Below are 17,084 nucleotides of genomic sequence, written 5' to 3'. Positions count from 1 at the left end.
GAATGTTCGGGCTTGCAGGGACAGATACTCTGGAGGCTTACCGTGCGTGGGTAAGCTTCAGAGTCTCTCACACCACTGTGCTGAGAGACTCTGAAGCTGAGCCTGTATTCCTAACTCATAGAAACCATAAAACACGTAAGTGTGTTTTAAGCTGTCCAGTTTGTGATGATACTGTTACAAAGCATGTATAATTAATAGAGAAGATGTGGTGAGAGAACATCAAACCAGAAGTGATGACAAGCACAGGGAGTTATTTTAGGAGGAGGTGACAAGGGTGACCTGAGGAAGGGGTCAGTGGAAATAAGAACAATTTAGAGAAATGGGTTGTGTTTTCTCTTCCACAAGGACACACGTGTTGAACTTCAGACTTTAAAGAAACACGGTAATAGTAGATACTGGGAACTCTCTGTTGCTTTTGTTTAGTCGCTAAGTCATGTCCAACTCTTTTGCAACCCCATGCACTGTAGCCCACCAGACTCCTCTGTCCATGGGATTTTCCAGGCAAGAATACTGGCGTGGGTTGCCATTTCCTTCTCCAGGGGATCTTCCCGATCCTTCCCGACTTGTGATCAAACCTGAGTCTCCTGCATTGGCAGGAGGGTTCTTTACCACTGAGCCAGCAGGAAAGCCCATTGAGAACTCTTAGCAGTGTATATACAGAAAGATTCAGTCTCAGAAGATGAGAATAGCACTCAGACACCCGCGTTTAAGATACGACAATCATCACAGCCCAGGTCTTCTGGAATCATCACGGTGAACTGAGCAAGCATCATCTTTGGATACATCTGTGTTTGGACCACAGCTCTGTAGTTGATCTTCTCCAAGGCCATGAGAAATTTTCTTTGCCTCACTAAGTTTTTGGTTTTTCACATGTAAAATGTATTCATTGTAGAGTTGCTAGGATGATGAAATAAGATGACAGACGCAAAACACGGATCGTTGCCCCTAGCATATAGGGTGGGCTCAAATATAGCTCTTTCCTGTGTTTCACAGAAGAAACTTCCATTTCCCAAAAATAATTGATCAAATGGATTCAAAGACTGGAGAGACATTTCACATAGGCAATCAAAGAGAGGAAGTTCTTAGAAGAATTTATACAAAAAAATAAAAATAGCCATTCATCTATATAATAAAAGAGCACCAAAGGGACTGAGAAATCCACTATGTTCCAGCAGAGATGAATAAAGAGGAAAATCCTAGTTTTAAAAGAAACGAGAGAAGGCTGAATTACAAACTTTTAGGACGTAACACCGAATTTCAGAAACATGATCTCATCCCTCCCAACTCCCTCCCCGAGGAGACACTGAATCAATGTCCATGCCTCACAAGATCAGTACGTTTTTGAAAGTTTCTTTTCCTAACTGTGAGTGAAGACTTTATTTTAGGACTATCATCCGGTGTCGTGCTGGCCTTTGGGTTGGTCTCACCCGCCGAGCCTCTCACTTTTTCTGGAGGAAAATAAGACATTCTTTCTCAGGTGCTTGCTTATTAATCATGTTAAGTCATTCTTTAAAAGCAATAAACAATGCACATGTGGTAATTAGGACAGAATTACTTTTCAAGGGAAAATAAAGTCTGGCTTAATATGTTTGGGATTCATGGTTCCAAGAATAAACCCACAATTCTCCGCCCCTTTACCAAAAAGGAAAAAAAAAAAAAATCATCTGTTTTAAAGGATATGGAATCCTGACATTGGAGTTCATTTACACTGGTAACTACCCAGATATATTTCAAGAACTAGTTGATATTTGAGAATATACTTTTCAGATATTTTCAATAGAAAAATCATATTTTATTTAAGGTAAACAAACCAAAACAGCAAAGCTCTTTTGGAAACTAGAATCTTATGAAATACAAATAGATTTTAAAATTAGGAATCTTTGTCTTATATCCAACATTCTAAATTTATACATGTAAAAATATCTGTAATGTCTATAAATGCCCAGGTGTTTACAACTATTAATAAAGGAAAATGTTTGCAGAATTCCATGCCCTTGAGCAGGGCATAAAATTTAGATGTATTTCTAATAAAGAACTGAAGAATTTCCTTACAAGTAAGCCACCCATTTTGAAAATAAAAGGATACATGCAATTCATGGAATTTTGAATGCTGCAGAATTTGTGGTCTCAAACCACACCACACAAATAATTTTTTAACTATTTCACATTCTATCAAATCAGATATATTGTTGCCTTAGATGTAATGATTTCTTTGGCTGGCCCTAAAATTTAAATGCTAAGTTTTTGTTTTAGTCGGTCAGAACATTCTTTCACAAATATCATTTTAAACTACACGATAAAGGTTTTATAATGTAGCATTTTCTCCAGGACAATTTATTTATAAGATAAAGTTTCAAATGTTTATTTGAAAATGTTTAAATAATCATACATTTAGGCTTGATCTAACTAAACTCATATTGTTCTCATCTCTCACATTTTCAAAGAAATGTTTGCCAGATTGTAAAACTGCCAAAATTGTAAACAGCTTCGTATCTTTGAAGATTAATTCTGCATCTTGATTAAGGTAGCCTGTTTTGAATAAATAAGTCCTTGTATTTTTACATTACTCAAATTAAGCACATTCAGAAATAGAGCATGGTTTCATTCAATCATTAGTAAACATCTATTTGCATATGTTGTTTTGGTGGCTTAGTTGCCAAACATTCCGCTAAATGATAAATAGGTACTCACTGAGGAATTAAACTTCCCTACAGGGTGGTCCTGATTTGAGGCAAAGCCAGAAAATTAATTCTTAGTTTCCAAAACACCTAACACACACAAAAGTAATTAATTCTATAGCTGTGTGGGCTTTTCAATTCTGTGAATTTATAATGTCTTCCATATTTTATTAATTGTTTACATAGTTAAGGTATTATACTTTCTCACATCATTTCTGTAGGGTTGATATACAAACAAGTTAATTTACTTGCTGTAATCATTAATTACTGAATCATCTCAGCTGTGATCATTCTGTTTATGAGGTAATTTCATGATGCAGACTGTTTTCCATTATTTTATAATTAAGCACCATTTCTGCACACCCTTTGGTCCCATTAGCTCACCCTTCCAATTCCATCGAAAGAAAATATATCAGCAGATTACACCATGGCAGCTGATTCAGGTATTAGAAGAAACTGATGAAAAAAAACCTAGCATGAACTATAAAAATAACAGTTTAAGTCACCACCACTAAACAAGGCTATTTTTAAGAATAATCTGAATTGATGAGATTCAATTTCATGGACAGAACCCCCAGCATCATGAGAAATGAACAGGAGTGATTCCTGCTGCAGGCATCCTGGGGATGTCCACCTCAGTTCAGCCCTCTCACTGACAGAGACTCCAGGCATTATGCAGATTGCAAATCAGTGTTGGGGATGCTCAATGTGCTCCGTGTAAGAGACGGGGCTGGCTAGGTGATGGTAGCTAGTCACAGTGCCTGCAACTGTGGCTGGCACAGTGAATGTTGGAGATAGAATCCATCTGATCCAGATATGATTCCATCACTCCATTTACGATTCAGATATGATTAAGGACCAGTTGCAGATATTTAGTAAAGACCAACTATCTGTATGGAAACTCATGTAAATGCCACCAGCTAAATTGATGCTGCTGCATTTAGGAAATTTCTATCTAGCAATAAAATTTGATTCAGTTGAATTGAATAAGTAAATATAAAAATGTACTGTATAATGAATATGGTATAATTAAGATTTAGTCTTTAAAAGTTATTTTATAATGAATTACATTTAGCTAAATAATCATAATGAATTATGAATAAATCAAATATAAATAGAATAGAATCCAAGTAATTATATTCATAAGAGGAATTGAAACCCCAAAAGGTTGACTGAAAAGAGGAAATCAGAACAGGAAGTACAGGTGGAAGGGCTTTGTGTTCTTATTAGCCTTTCCATATTGCTTTATTTAAAAAGTTATATGGATATTTCTTCTCTTTAAAAAGTAAAATGTTTCAGTTAAGATGGGAGTAATTTATTGGTGACTGCAGCCATGAAATTAAAAGACGCTTACTCCTTGGAAGGAAAGTTATGACCAACCTAGATGGCATACTGAAAAGCAGAGACATTACTTTGCCAACAAAGGTCCGTCTAGTCAAAGCTATGGTTTTTCCAGTGGTCATGTATGATGTGAGAGTTGGACTGTGAAGAAAGCTGAGCGACGAAGAGTTGATGCTTTTGAACTGTGGTGTTGGAGAAGACTCTTGAGAGTCCCTTGGACTGCAAGGAGATCCAACCAGTCCATTCTGAAGGAGATCAGCCCTGGGATTTCTTTGGAAGGAATGATGCTAAAGCTGAAACTCCAGTCCTTTGGCCACCTCATGCGAAGAGTTGACTCATTGGAAAAGACTCTGATGCTGGGAGGGATTGGGGGCAAGAGGAGAAGAGGATGACAGAGGATAAGATGGATGGATGGCATCAGTGACTTGATGGACGTGAGTCTGAGTGAACTCTGGGAGTTGGTGATGGACAGGGAGGCCTGGTGTGCTATGATTCATGGGGTCACAGAGTCGGACACGACTGAGCGACTCATCTGATCTGATCTGAAGCTTATTAAGATGTTATAATATATATTTCTTGGTAGATTTTTATTAAACATGAACCTAAATAAAACATATAGATGAGAATAAAAAATTAATTATAAAATTATAATTCAATTTCATACGAGTTAATGAATTAAATCATAGCTATTTACATATATATAATAATTTGAAGAAAAATATTATGGGAAGGAAGTTTTAAATGGCAACACAGCCAAGGCAAACAATATACTTGTTTGGCAAATTTATAAACAATACATTTTAAAATGTAACTTTTTTCACCATACCAAAACAAAAAGGCCACAAAAAGGTAACTGATGAATGTGTTAACTTTATTGTAGCAATCACTTCACAGTGCACATATATTAATATATACATGAAACTATCACGTCACACCTTGTACCTACAGAATTTTTGTTAATTTCTACTTCAATAAAGCTGGGGAAAAAAATGTAACTTTTCTGTCTTCCAAAAGTCACTGCCCCCTTATCCTATATTCCTTCCCTGGGTTTCTTGCCCTAAAATCAATACTCTTGGGCATGGCCTTGAGACGCCACATTGCCATTGCTGATGTGGTCAAAGACACGGGGATTATTCTTTATTTATAAATAGTCTGCCAGTCTTACTGAGATATAATTGACAGAGAACACTGTATAAGTTTAAGGTATACCGTGTAATGATTTGATTTACATATATTGTGAAATGTTATGATGTTCTGTTTCTTAAAAGCTTAGGTGCAAAATAGAAAGCCCAGAGATAAATCCACGCACCTATGGACACCTTATCTTTGACAAAGGAGGCAAGAATATACAATGAAGAAAAGACAATCTCTTTAACAAGTGGTGCTGGGAAAACTGGTCAACCACTTGTAAAAGAATGAAACAAGAACACTTTCTAACACCATACACAAAAATAAACTCAAAATGGATTAAAGATCTAAACGTAAGACCAGAAACTATAAAACTCCTAGAGGAGAACATAGGCAAAACACTCTCCGACATACATCACAGCAGGATCCTCTATGACCCACCTCCCAGAATATTGGAAATAAAAGCAAAAATAAACACATGGGACCTAATTAAACTTAAAAGCTTCTGCATAACAAAGGAAACTATTAGCAAGGTGAAAAGGCAGCCTTCAGAATGGGAGAAAATAACAGCAAATGAAGCAACTGACAAACAACTAATCTCAAAAATATACAAGCAATTCCTACAGCTCAACTCCAGAAAAATAAATGACCCAATCAAAAAATGGGCCAAAGAACTAAATAGACATTTCTCCAAAGAAGACATACAGATGGCTAACAAACACATGAAAAGATGCTCAACATCACTCATTATCAGAGAAATGCAAATCAAAACCACTATGAGGTACCATTTCACACCAGTAAGAATGGCTGCGATCCAAAAGTCTACAAGCAATAAATGCTGGAGAGGGTGTGGAGAAAAGGGAACCCTCTTACACTGTTGGTGGGAATGCAAACTAGTACAGCCACTATGGAGAACAGTGTGGAGATTCCTTAAAAAACTGGAAATAGAACTGCCTTATGATCCAGCAATCCCACTGCTGGGCATACACACTGAGGAAACCAGAAGGGAAAGAGATACGTGTACCCCAATGTTCATCACAGCACTGTTTATAATAGCCAGGACATGGAAGCAACCTAGATGTCCATCAGCAGACAAATGGATAAGAAAGCAGTGGTACATATACACAATGGAGTATTACTCAGCCATTAAAAAGAATTCATTTGAATCAGTTCTAATGAGGTGGATGAAACTGGAGCCAATTATAAAGAGTGAAGTAAGCCAGAAAGAAAAACACCAATACAGTATACTAACGCATATATATGGAATTTAGGAAGATGGTAACAATAACCCTGTGTACGAGACAGCAAAAGAGACACTGATGTATAGATCAGTCTTATGGACTCTGTGGGAGAGGGAGAAAGTGGGAAGATTTGGGAGAATGGCATTGAAACATGTATAATATCATGTATGAAACGAGTCGCTAGTCCAGGTTCGATGCACAATACTGGATGCTTGGGGCTGGTGCACTGGGACGACCCAGAGGGATGGTATGGGGAGGGAGGAGGGAGGAGGGTTCAGGATGGGGAATACATGTATACCTGTGGCGGATTCATTTCGATATTTGGCAAAACTAATATTGTGAAGTTTAAAAATAAAATAAAATTAAAAAAAAGCTTAGGTGCTATTATTATGAAAATAATCCTGCCATCTGCCTCTTATCAGCAGCTTGTCCCTCATTTCCCATAAGTGTTAAACCAACGTCTTATAACTTTGTCTACCTCAAGATGAATTCTATTTTAGAAAGTTTCAAGCATTTATAAAGTGAAAGTGAAAGTCACTCAGTCATGTCTGACTCTTTGCAACCCTAAGGACTATACAGTCCATGGAATTCTCTAGGCCAGAATACTAGAGTGGGTAGCCTTTCTCTTCTCCAGGGGATCTTTCCAGCTCAGGGACTGAACCCAGGTCTCCTGCATTGCAAGTGGATTCTTCACCAGCTGAGCCAAAAAGGAAGCCCAAGAATACCGGAGTGGGTAGCGTATCACTTCTCCAGCAGATCTTCCCAACCCAGGAATTGAACCAGGGTCTCCTCCATTGCAGGTGGATTCTTCACCAACTGAGCTAAAATAGTAAATAACAGTCAGGTAAAGCAGGGACCAGATGATAAAGGTTCTTGTATATCTATGCTCTAAAATTTGGACTGTATTCTGAATTCACTAAGAATCCACTAAAGAATTTTAAGCAGAGAAATCACATAAAATGATTTGTGGTACACAAAAAGCTATTTAGTGGTAGTGCACACAGAAGGGTCAAGTTAAGGGAAAAAAATTAAAGGTGTGGAAACCTTAAGAAGTCGCTGCAGTAAAGCTGGTAAGAAATATAAGTCCCTAATATTGGACCTAGGCAATGACTGTCAATAGCTCACTGACCATCAAAACCACTAGGTGAGAGGTTATAGGGATTTGTTAATGGATAATTTGTATTAACACACTAAGCCACTGAAAAATCTTATCATTACAAAAAGAGAAACAACCATATATTGTATGTCCCCCAATATGGTAACATAGGAGCCATCTGTGGATCATTCTTACAAAGATTCTAATGAAGCTTCTAGATCTAAATGTGAGTTTAGGGAAGTTCTGTTTATCAAGGCAGGAGCTACAGGTGGGTGGAAGCGATACAAGGGTGAAGAAGGCAAGTTTGGTTTGGAGTATACTGAGATAAAGGTGAAGATCCACATGCAAATGTTCAATAGGTATAGTAAGCAGAGAAGAAGCTCAAGGATATAATACAGAGTATAAAACCATGTACAGAGACATAGAAAGTGAAGACCTGGGAGTAATATCCAGATAAATAAGGGAAAAAACAGTTGAGGCTGGAATAACTGAAACAAGAAAAGACACGGTGTCGGAAAAGGTCAATAGTGTGAATTAAAGAATTAAATGTGGACTTCTCTGGTGGTCCCGTGGTTAAGAATCCACCTGCCAATGCAGAAGACACAGGCTTGATCCCTGGTCCGGGAAGATTCGACATGCTGCGGGGCAACTAAGCCCGTGTCTGCAACTACTGAGGCCTGCATGCCCTTGAGCCCACGCTCTGGAACAAGAGAAGCCATGGCAATGAGAAGCCCACACACTGCCACTCGAGAGTTTCCCCCACTGTCTGCAACTAGAGAAAATCCATATACAGCAACAAAGACCCAGCACAGCCAACAATAAGTAAATAAATAACGTTAAAAAAAAATCCTGCAACCAATCCTTTGGTACCCCCGCCAAAAAAAAAAGAGAAATATAAGATTTAGACAAAAAAAAAATAATAATAATCTTTTTTTTGGATCCTGTTAGAAGAAGAATATACCAATTTAAAGGGGAAGGGTAAACAGAGAGCAGTGAAAAGAACAGGAGGAAGTTTATCAATGAATGAACTCTTTCAACGCAGTTCTAGGGGGTGGAAAGTGAGGAGGAGTGGAGCTCAACAAATGAGCTAGGAAAAGACACAGCCCAGAATAAATATGGAGGGGCTGCAGCCAAAGAGGGAACCATTCTGCCTCTCAATGGAAGGAGGGTTATAGACTCAGGATGACACGTGTGATAGGCAGTAGGGTACAACACAGGGCTGGAAACAGGAGCACTTATTAAAAGCCTGCTGCTGATTTCCCCATCCTTCTACTCAGAATACACAGCAGCCAGGTGTTACCCTCTAGGCTAAAAAAAGTAGGAGAAAGGGTTTGCTGTGTGTTTTCTAAATAAATTTAGCACACTGTCTAGTGTAAACAAAAGAAGTAACTGTTGCTGTTGGAGTACAAGGAGAAAAACATTCTGAGAGTCAGGGTTCCCCAGAGTAATAGCAGAGGAGGGAAGAAGGCCTGGGTATAGCTCTCGAAACAGAAGGTGGTGGACAGAGCTGAAAGAGCTTGATATAAGAGGAAACACGAATGTAATTCATTAACATCACTACTCACAACGAAGGGCAAAGATGGAAAAAAACCCTGAAATAAACACCTGCCAGTTACTTTGTAAGGGTATAGATTACACGAAGCAGTGGGTCTAGGGAGGCAGAGCAACATGGTCACTGGTTGACCACAAGAAACTATATTTTAAAGAAATTGAATTGGTTATCAAAAATCTCACCAAAAAAAAAAAAAAGATAAGACTTCTTCTATATTTTCTAACTAAGACGGAGTAGGAGAGACCATTTAGAACACCCTTCCTGAAACAACTAAACAGTTAATATTATATTACTATAACAATGAAGACCAAAAAAAATAGACAAAAGTTTTCAGGCACTGCATATCAACTTACTAAGCAGAGGACACTGGTCCCTGAGAGAGGGAAAACAAATAATATAAGCCCCATGACAGTTCCAGCTTACTGCCCAGACAGATTTTCCAGGCTGCGGTGCAAAGCAGAATCCAAACAGAGCCAGGAGTAACCTTGAACTGAGGAAAGACACAGGGAGTCTGGAGAGGCCAGGAGCTGGAGTTCAAAAAGCAGAGTCCTGGGGAGAAGACAGCTGCACAGAGAAACAGCTATGAAGATCCACAGGGGATACCCCCGTGAGTTTTCATATTTAGTAGCATATGCCCATGGCGCAATTACCTGAGGAAAAGGAAAGAACCACTTAAAAGGAACTGATAATCAGAACTCAGACAGGTCCAAGAATAGTGCATGTTCCAAGCAGCCAGAGGGAAAACATCATAACTCAAGGAAAATCAGGCAGGGTATTTACAATCGTATTACCTCAGTAGTGGAAGAAATTAGCCTTAGATTAAAGGTGGTTCTAGTTTCACCTAACAAGATTTAACAGGAGGCTTGAAAAGACCAAACTGTTACCAAGTGACTTAACCAAACTTCAGAGCAAAGTTCAAGAATTTTTATAAGGATGTAGTACTAAGCATCTCAGTTCAGTTCAGTTCAGTCGCTCAGCTGTGTCTGACTCTTTGCAACCCCATGAATCACAGTACGCCAGCCCTCCCTGTCCATCACCAACTCCTGGAGTTCACTCAGACTCACGTCCATTGAGTCAGTGATGCCATCCAGCCATCTCATCCTCTGTCATCCTCTTCTCCTCCTGCCCCCAATCCCTCCCAGCATCAAAGTCTTTTCCAATGAGTCAACTCTTCGCATGAGGTGGCCAAAGTACTGGAGTTTCAGCTTTAGCATCATTCCTTCCAAAGAAATCCCAGGGCTGATCTCCTTCAGAATGGACTGGTTGGATCTCCTTGCAGTCCAAGGGACTCTCAAGAGTCTTCTCCAACACCACAGTTCAAAAGCATCAATTCTTCAGTGCTCAGCCTTCTTCACAGTCCAACTCTCACATCCATATATGACCACTGGAAAAACCATAGCCTTGACTAGACGGACTTTTGTTGGCAAAGTAATATCTCTGCTTTTGAATATGCTATCTAGGTTGGTCATAATTTTCCTTCCAAGGAGTAAGCGTCTTTTAATTTCATGGCTGCAGTCACCATCTGCAATGATTTTGGAGCCCAAAAAAATAAAGTCTGACACTGTTTCCACTGTTTCACCATCTATTTCCCATGAAGTGATGGTAAAAATCACAAGGTTTGGTATTTTACAACAACAACAAAAATTATCAGGCTTACAAAGAACTAGGATAAGATAAGCCATAAGAAGGAGAAAAAACAATGAATAAACACAGTTCCAGAATTTGCATGGATGACAGAATTGTCAGATTAGGACATTAAAACAGTTACTATAATTATATTCCTTATGTTCAAGAATATAGGAGAAAGATTAAGAAAGTAAAGTGCAGATTTGAAAGATTTTTTTAAAGACCCAAATCAAACTTTTCAAGATGAAAAATGGGGTGATTGAATTAGAAAATACCCAAGATAAGACAGCAGCAGGTTAGATACTGCAGAATTAAAGATTAGTGAACTTGAGGATGTAGAAACCAAAATGAAATATAGAGAAAGTAGTGACTAAAAAAAAAAAAGAAGAAGAAGAAGAAAAGTTAAAAGAGTGTCAGTGGGCCAAGGGACATTTTCAAGATCTCTGATAAGATATATTTTTAGAGTCCCCAGAGGAGAGGAGATACTAAAGACATAATGGCCGGAAATGTTTCACATTTGATGAAATCTGTAAACTCACAAATCCAAGAAGCTCAACAAGTCCCAAGCACAAGAAACATGAAGAAAATTATACAAAGGTGTAACAGTATTAAGAGGATTATACTCACTGATAAGGGGAAAACCAGAGAATTAAAATAGATTATAAACAAAAAACAAAATAAGAATAACAAGTTAAGGCAATAGAACAATATCTTTAAAGGACTTAGGGAAAAAACAACAACCCTGTCAACGTAAAAGTTCTATGCCCAGCACAAATGTCTCTGAAAAAAACAAAGGCAAAATAAAGACTTTGTCAGACCAAAGCTGAGTCACCACGTTCAGACTCTATGAGAACTGTCAACACATGTTCTTCGGTCAAAAGGAAAATCATAGCACAAAGAAATATGGATCTGTTCTAAGGGATGAAGAGCATCAGAAATTATAATTATGTGAGTAAACATGAAAGACTTTATCCCTATTTTTAAATCTGAAAAAAAAAAATCTGTCTAAACAGCAATACACACCAAGGTTTATAACATACATGGAGAATATGTACAAAGTCTAGGAGAGGAAAGTACAAGTATACTGCTAAGGTTTTTATACTATCCATGACATGGTATCATATTAACTAAAGATATGCTATGAGAAATGAAAAATACTCCAAATGCTAAAGTGACCATCGAAAAAAGTAAAAGGTGTAGCTAATAAGCCAATGACAGAGAAAAATGGAATAAATCAAAATATCCAATCCAAAAGAATTTTAAAAGAACCAAAAAATAGAGGGGACAAATAAAGAAACAGATGGGTGACGAATCTTAAACCCAACATCAAATAGAAAGGGGCCAGACACCTCAATGAAAAGTCAAAGGCTATCACAGAGACAGACATAAACAAAACTCAGCTATACACTTCCTACAATAGATGCATTTCAAATATTAAGACAGAAATAAACCAAAAGTAAAAGGGTGGGAGGAAAGTCTGCTACCACTAATCAAAATAGAGTGGCTATATTAATAACAAAGTAAATTTTGTAGCAAAGATTATCACCAAGGATAAAAGAAGATATTTCATGATGACAAGAGGAAAAATTCATGAGCAAAACATAACTGTCCTAAATGCATATATGCTCAGTTAACAGAGTTTCAAAATGTGTGAAACAAAGACTGATGGAACTCCAGGAAGAAACAGAAAAATACCTGACACATTCAGAGCTATCTCAGTAGCTGGTAGCACAAGCGACGGAAAAATCAACTAAAAACAGAAAACTGAACAACACTAACAAAACAACTTAACACTTATGGAACACTCTGCCCCCAAACAGCAAAATATATATTTTCTTCCATTGTACACAGAATGTGTATCAAGTTAGACCATTTTTCCATCCATAAAAAAGTCTCAAAAAGTTGTTAAAAGAATCCATTCATACAGATGATGCTCTCTGACTGCAATGGAACTGAATTTGAATCAATAACATAAAGGCTTAAAAAAAACACCCCACTCCAGTACTCTTGCCTGGAAAATCCCATGGATGGAGGAGCCTGGTAGGCTGCAGTCCATGGGGTCGCGAAGAGTCAGACAGGACTGAGCGACTTCACTTTCACTTTTCACTTTCATGCACTGGAGAAGGAAATGGCAACCCACTCCAGTGTTCTTGCCTGGAGAATCCCAGGGATGGGGGAGCCTGATGGGCTGCTGTCTATGGGGTCGCCCAGAGTTGGACACGACTGAAGCGACTTAGCAGCAGCAACAGAAATAAACTACTGGTCAAGAAGAACTCAACAGGAAAATCAGAAAGTACTTTGAACTGGATGAAATTGAAAGCATATTTCAAATCTGTGGGATGTGGCTAAAATCAGTACTATGGGGAAATGTATATAACTAATTGCATCCATTAGAAAAAGATGAAGGTCCCAAATTAATGACTTCTGGCTCCATAATAAGTAACTAGTTAAATCAGAGTAAAGTAAACCCAAAGTAAGCAGAAAAGAGTAAACAATAAAGATCAGAAGGGAAACCAACTAAATAATAATAATAAAAGAAAACAGAAAAACAATTGAGAAATTTAATGAAGGCAAGAACTAGTTCTTGGATAAAATTGATAAACCTCCAGCCACACTGATCAGGAAAAAAGACAGATGACACAAATTGTCAATATTAGGAACGAGAGAAGTGCCACTTCTACAGGTTCTATAGAATAAAAAAATAACAAGGCAATATTATGGACAACTGTATGCCAACAGATCAAATGGACAAATTCCTTGAAAAATGTGGGCTACTAGAGTTCACAGCTGCCCCCTCTCCAGAGCATTGTTATGGCAGAATGGCACCTATGTACCTGGGGGCTTATGTCCCAAGAGAAGGCAACCAGCAAATAATAACCAACATAAGGATTAAAAAAAATCATCCCACCTCACCCTTGCCTCAAGTTGAAACCAATTCTGTGGTGCAATTCACGCTTTAGTAGGATCAGAATGAAGCTAGGTTCCAGTTTACATCTTTACCTAGCTTTGTTCTCCTGCCTTATCCAGCTTCCCTCACTATCTTTTTCTAACAGTTCTCCTTCAGTAAATCACTGGCCATGGATCCGCATCTTGAGCTCTGTTTATTGGCAACCTGACCTAAGACAGGGCGTGGGAGGGAGGCTGGAAGGCAAAATGACAGGAGAAGAGACTTGCTCCTTCCTCCTTCCTTGCTGTTTCTCTCTGGATCACCCCAGTGATGCCCCTCATCTTGGGTTAAGAATTAAATTGTGCCCCCCCCCAAAGATGTTAAAGACCTAACCTCCAGTACCTCTGAAGTTGGCCTTAATTGAAAAGAAGGTGTTGGCAGGTGCATGAGTTAAGATGAAGTAGACTTTAATCCAACATGACTGGTGTCCTTATAAAAGGGGGAACTATGGACTCAGAGACAGACATGCTTGGAGGGAATACGATGTGAAGAAACAAGAAGAACGCCACCTACAAACCAAGCAAAGGTGCGCCTGAGCCTGCCAGACCTAGGACACAGTCCCAGAACAGAAGAAACAAACTCTGCCCTCCCTCTGCTTTCAGATTGTGAGCAAATACATTTCTGCATTGCTCTAAGCCACATAGATTGTGGTACTTTGCTATGGCAGCCTAGAAAACGAATGTACCCTGTCAGTGGCAGTTAGTTCCAGTCTTGCTTTTTCCAAGAATGCCCACAATCAATTTCATGTCCCCATCCTGGAGGTACCCACCCCGGGGTTCCTTTGTCTGCTTCCAGGTTTTGGTAATTTCAACTTCTCTTGTTCCCCAATCCCTAGGGATGGGAGGGGCTTCCTGCAGTCACTATTTACTTAAATAATCTTTTTTCAGTTTCCCAACATTCACTTAACTACTTCCTTGTATTTAATTTGCTCTGTAATAGGAAATAGCTGTTATTTATTTAATAATAAATTAACGTACAGAGTTTATTTCCAAGACCACAGAGTGATAACTGCTTCATTCGGAGGAAAAGCCAAAGTCTATAACACAGTTTGTAAAATTCTATGCAATGCAGGGCTCTGGGCTGCCCCATATTGCCTGCCCTCATTTCTTCTCATTTCCTCTGTCACCCACTCTGCTCCAGCTGCACTGGTCTCTCTGCTAATCCTTAAACATACCAAGCATGCTTGCTTTATGGCCTTTGACTTGCTTTTCCCTATACTTACAGACATCCGCATGCATGTAGCCCACTCTGCTCTAATATCTATTCCCCAGTCTCTGCCTGTACCTCAGGAGACACCTTTCCTGACAACATACAGTCACCCATGGTATCCCTAGGGGATTGGTTCTAGAACCTTCGCTATCAGAATCCACATGCTCACGTCCCTTATACAAAATGGCATAGTATTTGCATATAATGCATACACATCCTCCCATATATATGTTAAATCATCTCTAGATTACTTATTATACAATGTAAATACTATGTAATAGCCATGTAAATAGTCATCAGTGCACGGCTAATTCAAGTTTTGCTTTTTGGAACTTCATGGCATCTTTTTTAAAAGTATTTTCAATGGCAGTTAACTGAACCCCCAGATGCACAACTTGTGGATATAGAGGACTCACTGTAAACAGTAAGTCCCCTACATACGAACCTTCAAGTTGTGAAGTTTCAAAGATGTGAATGTGCATTCCATCAGCATCAGGTGTGAGTGAAACAGCGGCTGCCCCTTGGTCACCTACTGCTGACGACCCTTCAGCTCTACCATCTCCCACCTTCTCTCCCTCCTCCAGGAACTCGTCTTGCCTGTTCACTCGATGCCAGCCCCTGTATGACAGCCATTGTATTGTACTACTGTACTTTCCAACATATTGTAAGATCAAAATGTTTTCTTAAGATCAAAGACCAAAAATGTTCCCTTATCTTTTGTGTTTGTTTTTATGTATTATTTGTGTGAAAAGTATTACACATCTATTACTGTACAGTACTACATAGCCAATTGTGTTAGTTGGGTACCTAGGCTCACTTTGTTGGACTTAGATTGGAATTACGAACGCACTCTTGGAAGGGAAATCGTTCGTATGTAGAGTCTTACTAAATAAAATTATTATTTTTCTCAGCCCCTGTACTCTCTTCCCATGACCCCCTTCCTCTACAGCACTCAGCATTTTCTGGCACATTCTGTAACTGCTTGTTATCTGCCTCCCACAATGGAACAGAGCACCATGAGAGGAGTTTTGCTCACTGCTTTGTCCCCAGTGTCCAGAGCAGGATCTGGCATGTGGCAGGTGCCAACTTTTGAAAACATCTGAAAGACTATATAAAACCCCCTACCAACAGCCCTGTCGGTGACTGTCATCAGTGTACTTGAACTATAATTGGTCTGTAATGTTTAAAGGATTTGTATTTATTCGCCATCCTTCCTCAGGGGACTCACGTTTTAGTGGCAATGTCTCCTGAAATTTCTTGGCAAGGGTGCACTTTAAGTTGTGTCTTCCCTCCTGTTATAACAATTCAAAATTTTTATAATGCAAATATTTTCTCTAGTTAAAACCTTTAAAAAGCATTGAGTCACACAAGATTGGACAATCAGCAGCATTTATCTAGAGGTCAGCACCCATCGTACTGTGAGCCTGTACAAGACTGTGCTGGAGTGATCAAGAAGGAAATGCAATTTCTGCCTTCATGGAGTTTACAGTCACACGGACATTCAATTCCCATGTATGAAAAAAACCTCGGAGAAGTAACAGTGCACGAAAGAAAACAAAGAAAATAAGTGCTGATTAGAGGAGAAGCAATGGCTGAAATGCCGTTAGAAATAAAATTCCTAGAAAGAAAGTGGAAAGTGAAGTCACTCAGTCGTGTCCCACTCTTTGAGACACCATGTACTGTAACCTACCAGGTTCCTCTATCCATGGGACTTTCCAGGCAAGAATACTGGAGTGGGTTGCCATTTCCTTCTCCAGGAGATCTTCCCAACCCAGGGATTGAGCCTGGGTCTCCTGCATTGTAGGCAGATGCTTTACTTTCTGAGCCATCAGGGAAGTTGAGTGAAAAGCCAGAATTTAAAGAAAGAGAAAAAGTTCAACAAGGATAAGGTACTTGTAAAAGGAAATGACAAATACATGAATAAAACTTCACTAGTTTTCTGGAGTCTATATGCTTTGAGTTTGGCCTGTAGCCTCTCCTATCTTAGCTGTCTACTTTATTTTGCTATTTATTCTGCTTTCCCTTAAATGTACCATATTCTATGCTGAATTCAAAGGTTTTCTTTTTTTTCATTGAAATATAGTTGATTACAATGTTTGTTGTGCTAGTTTCAGGAAAGTGACACAGCAAAGTGATTTAGTTATACATAAATATATACATGTTTATATATTTTCATATTCTTTTCCAAGAGAGGTTATTACAAGATACTGAATATAGCTCAGGGGTGGGGTGCTTCCCAGGTGGCACTAGTGGTAAAGAGTCTGCC

The sequence above is a fragment of the Bos taurus genome, chromosome 17 (genome assembly GCF_002263795.3).
Source record: "Bos taurus isolate L1 Dominette 01449 registration number 42190680 breed Hereford chromosome 17, ARS-UCD2.0, whole genome shotgun sequence".
Classification (NCBI taxonomy): Eukaryota; Metazoa; Chordata; class Mammalia; order Artiodactyla; family Bovidae; genus Bos; species Bos taurus.
This window is presented reverse-complemented; position numbering follows the sequence as displayed.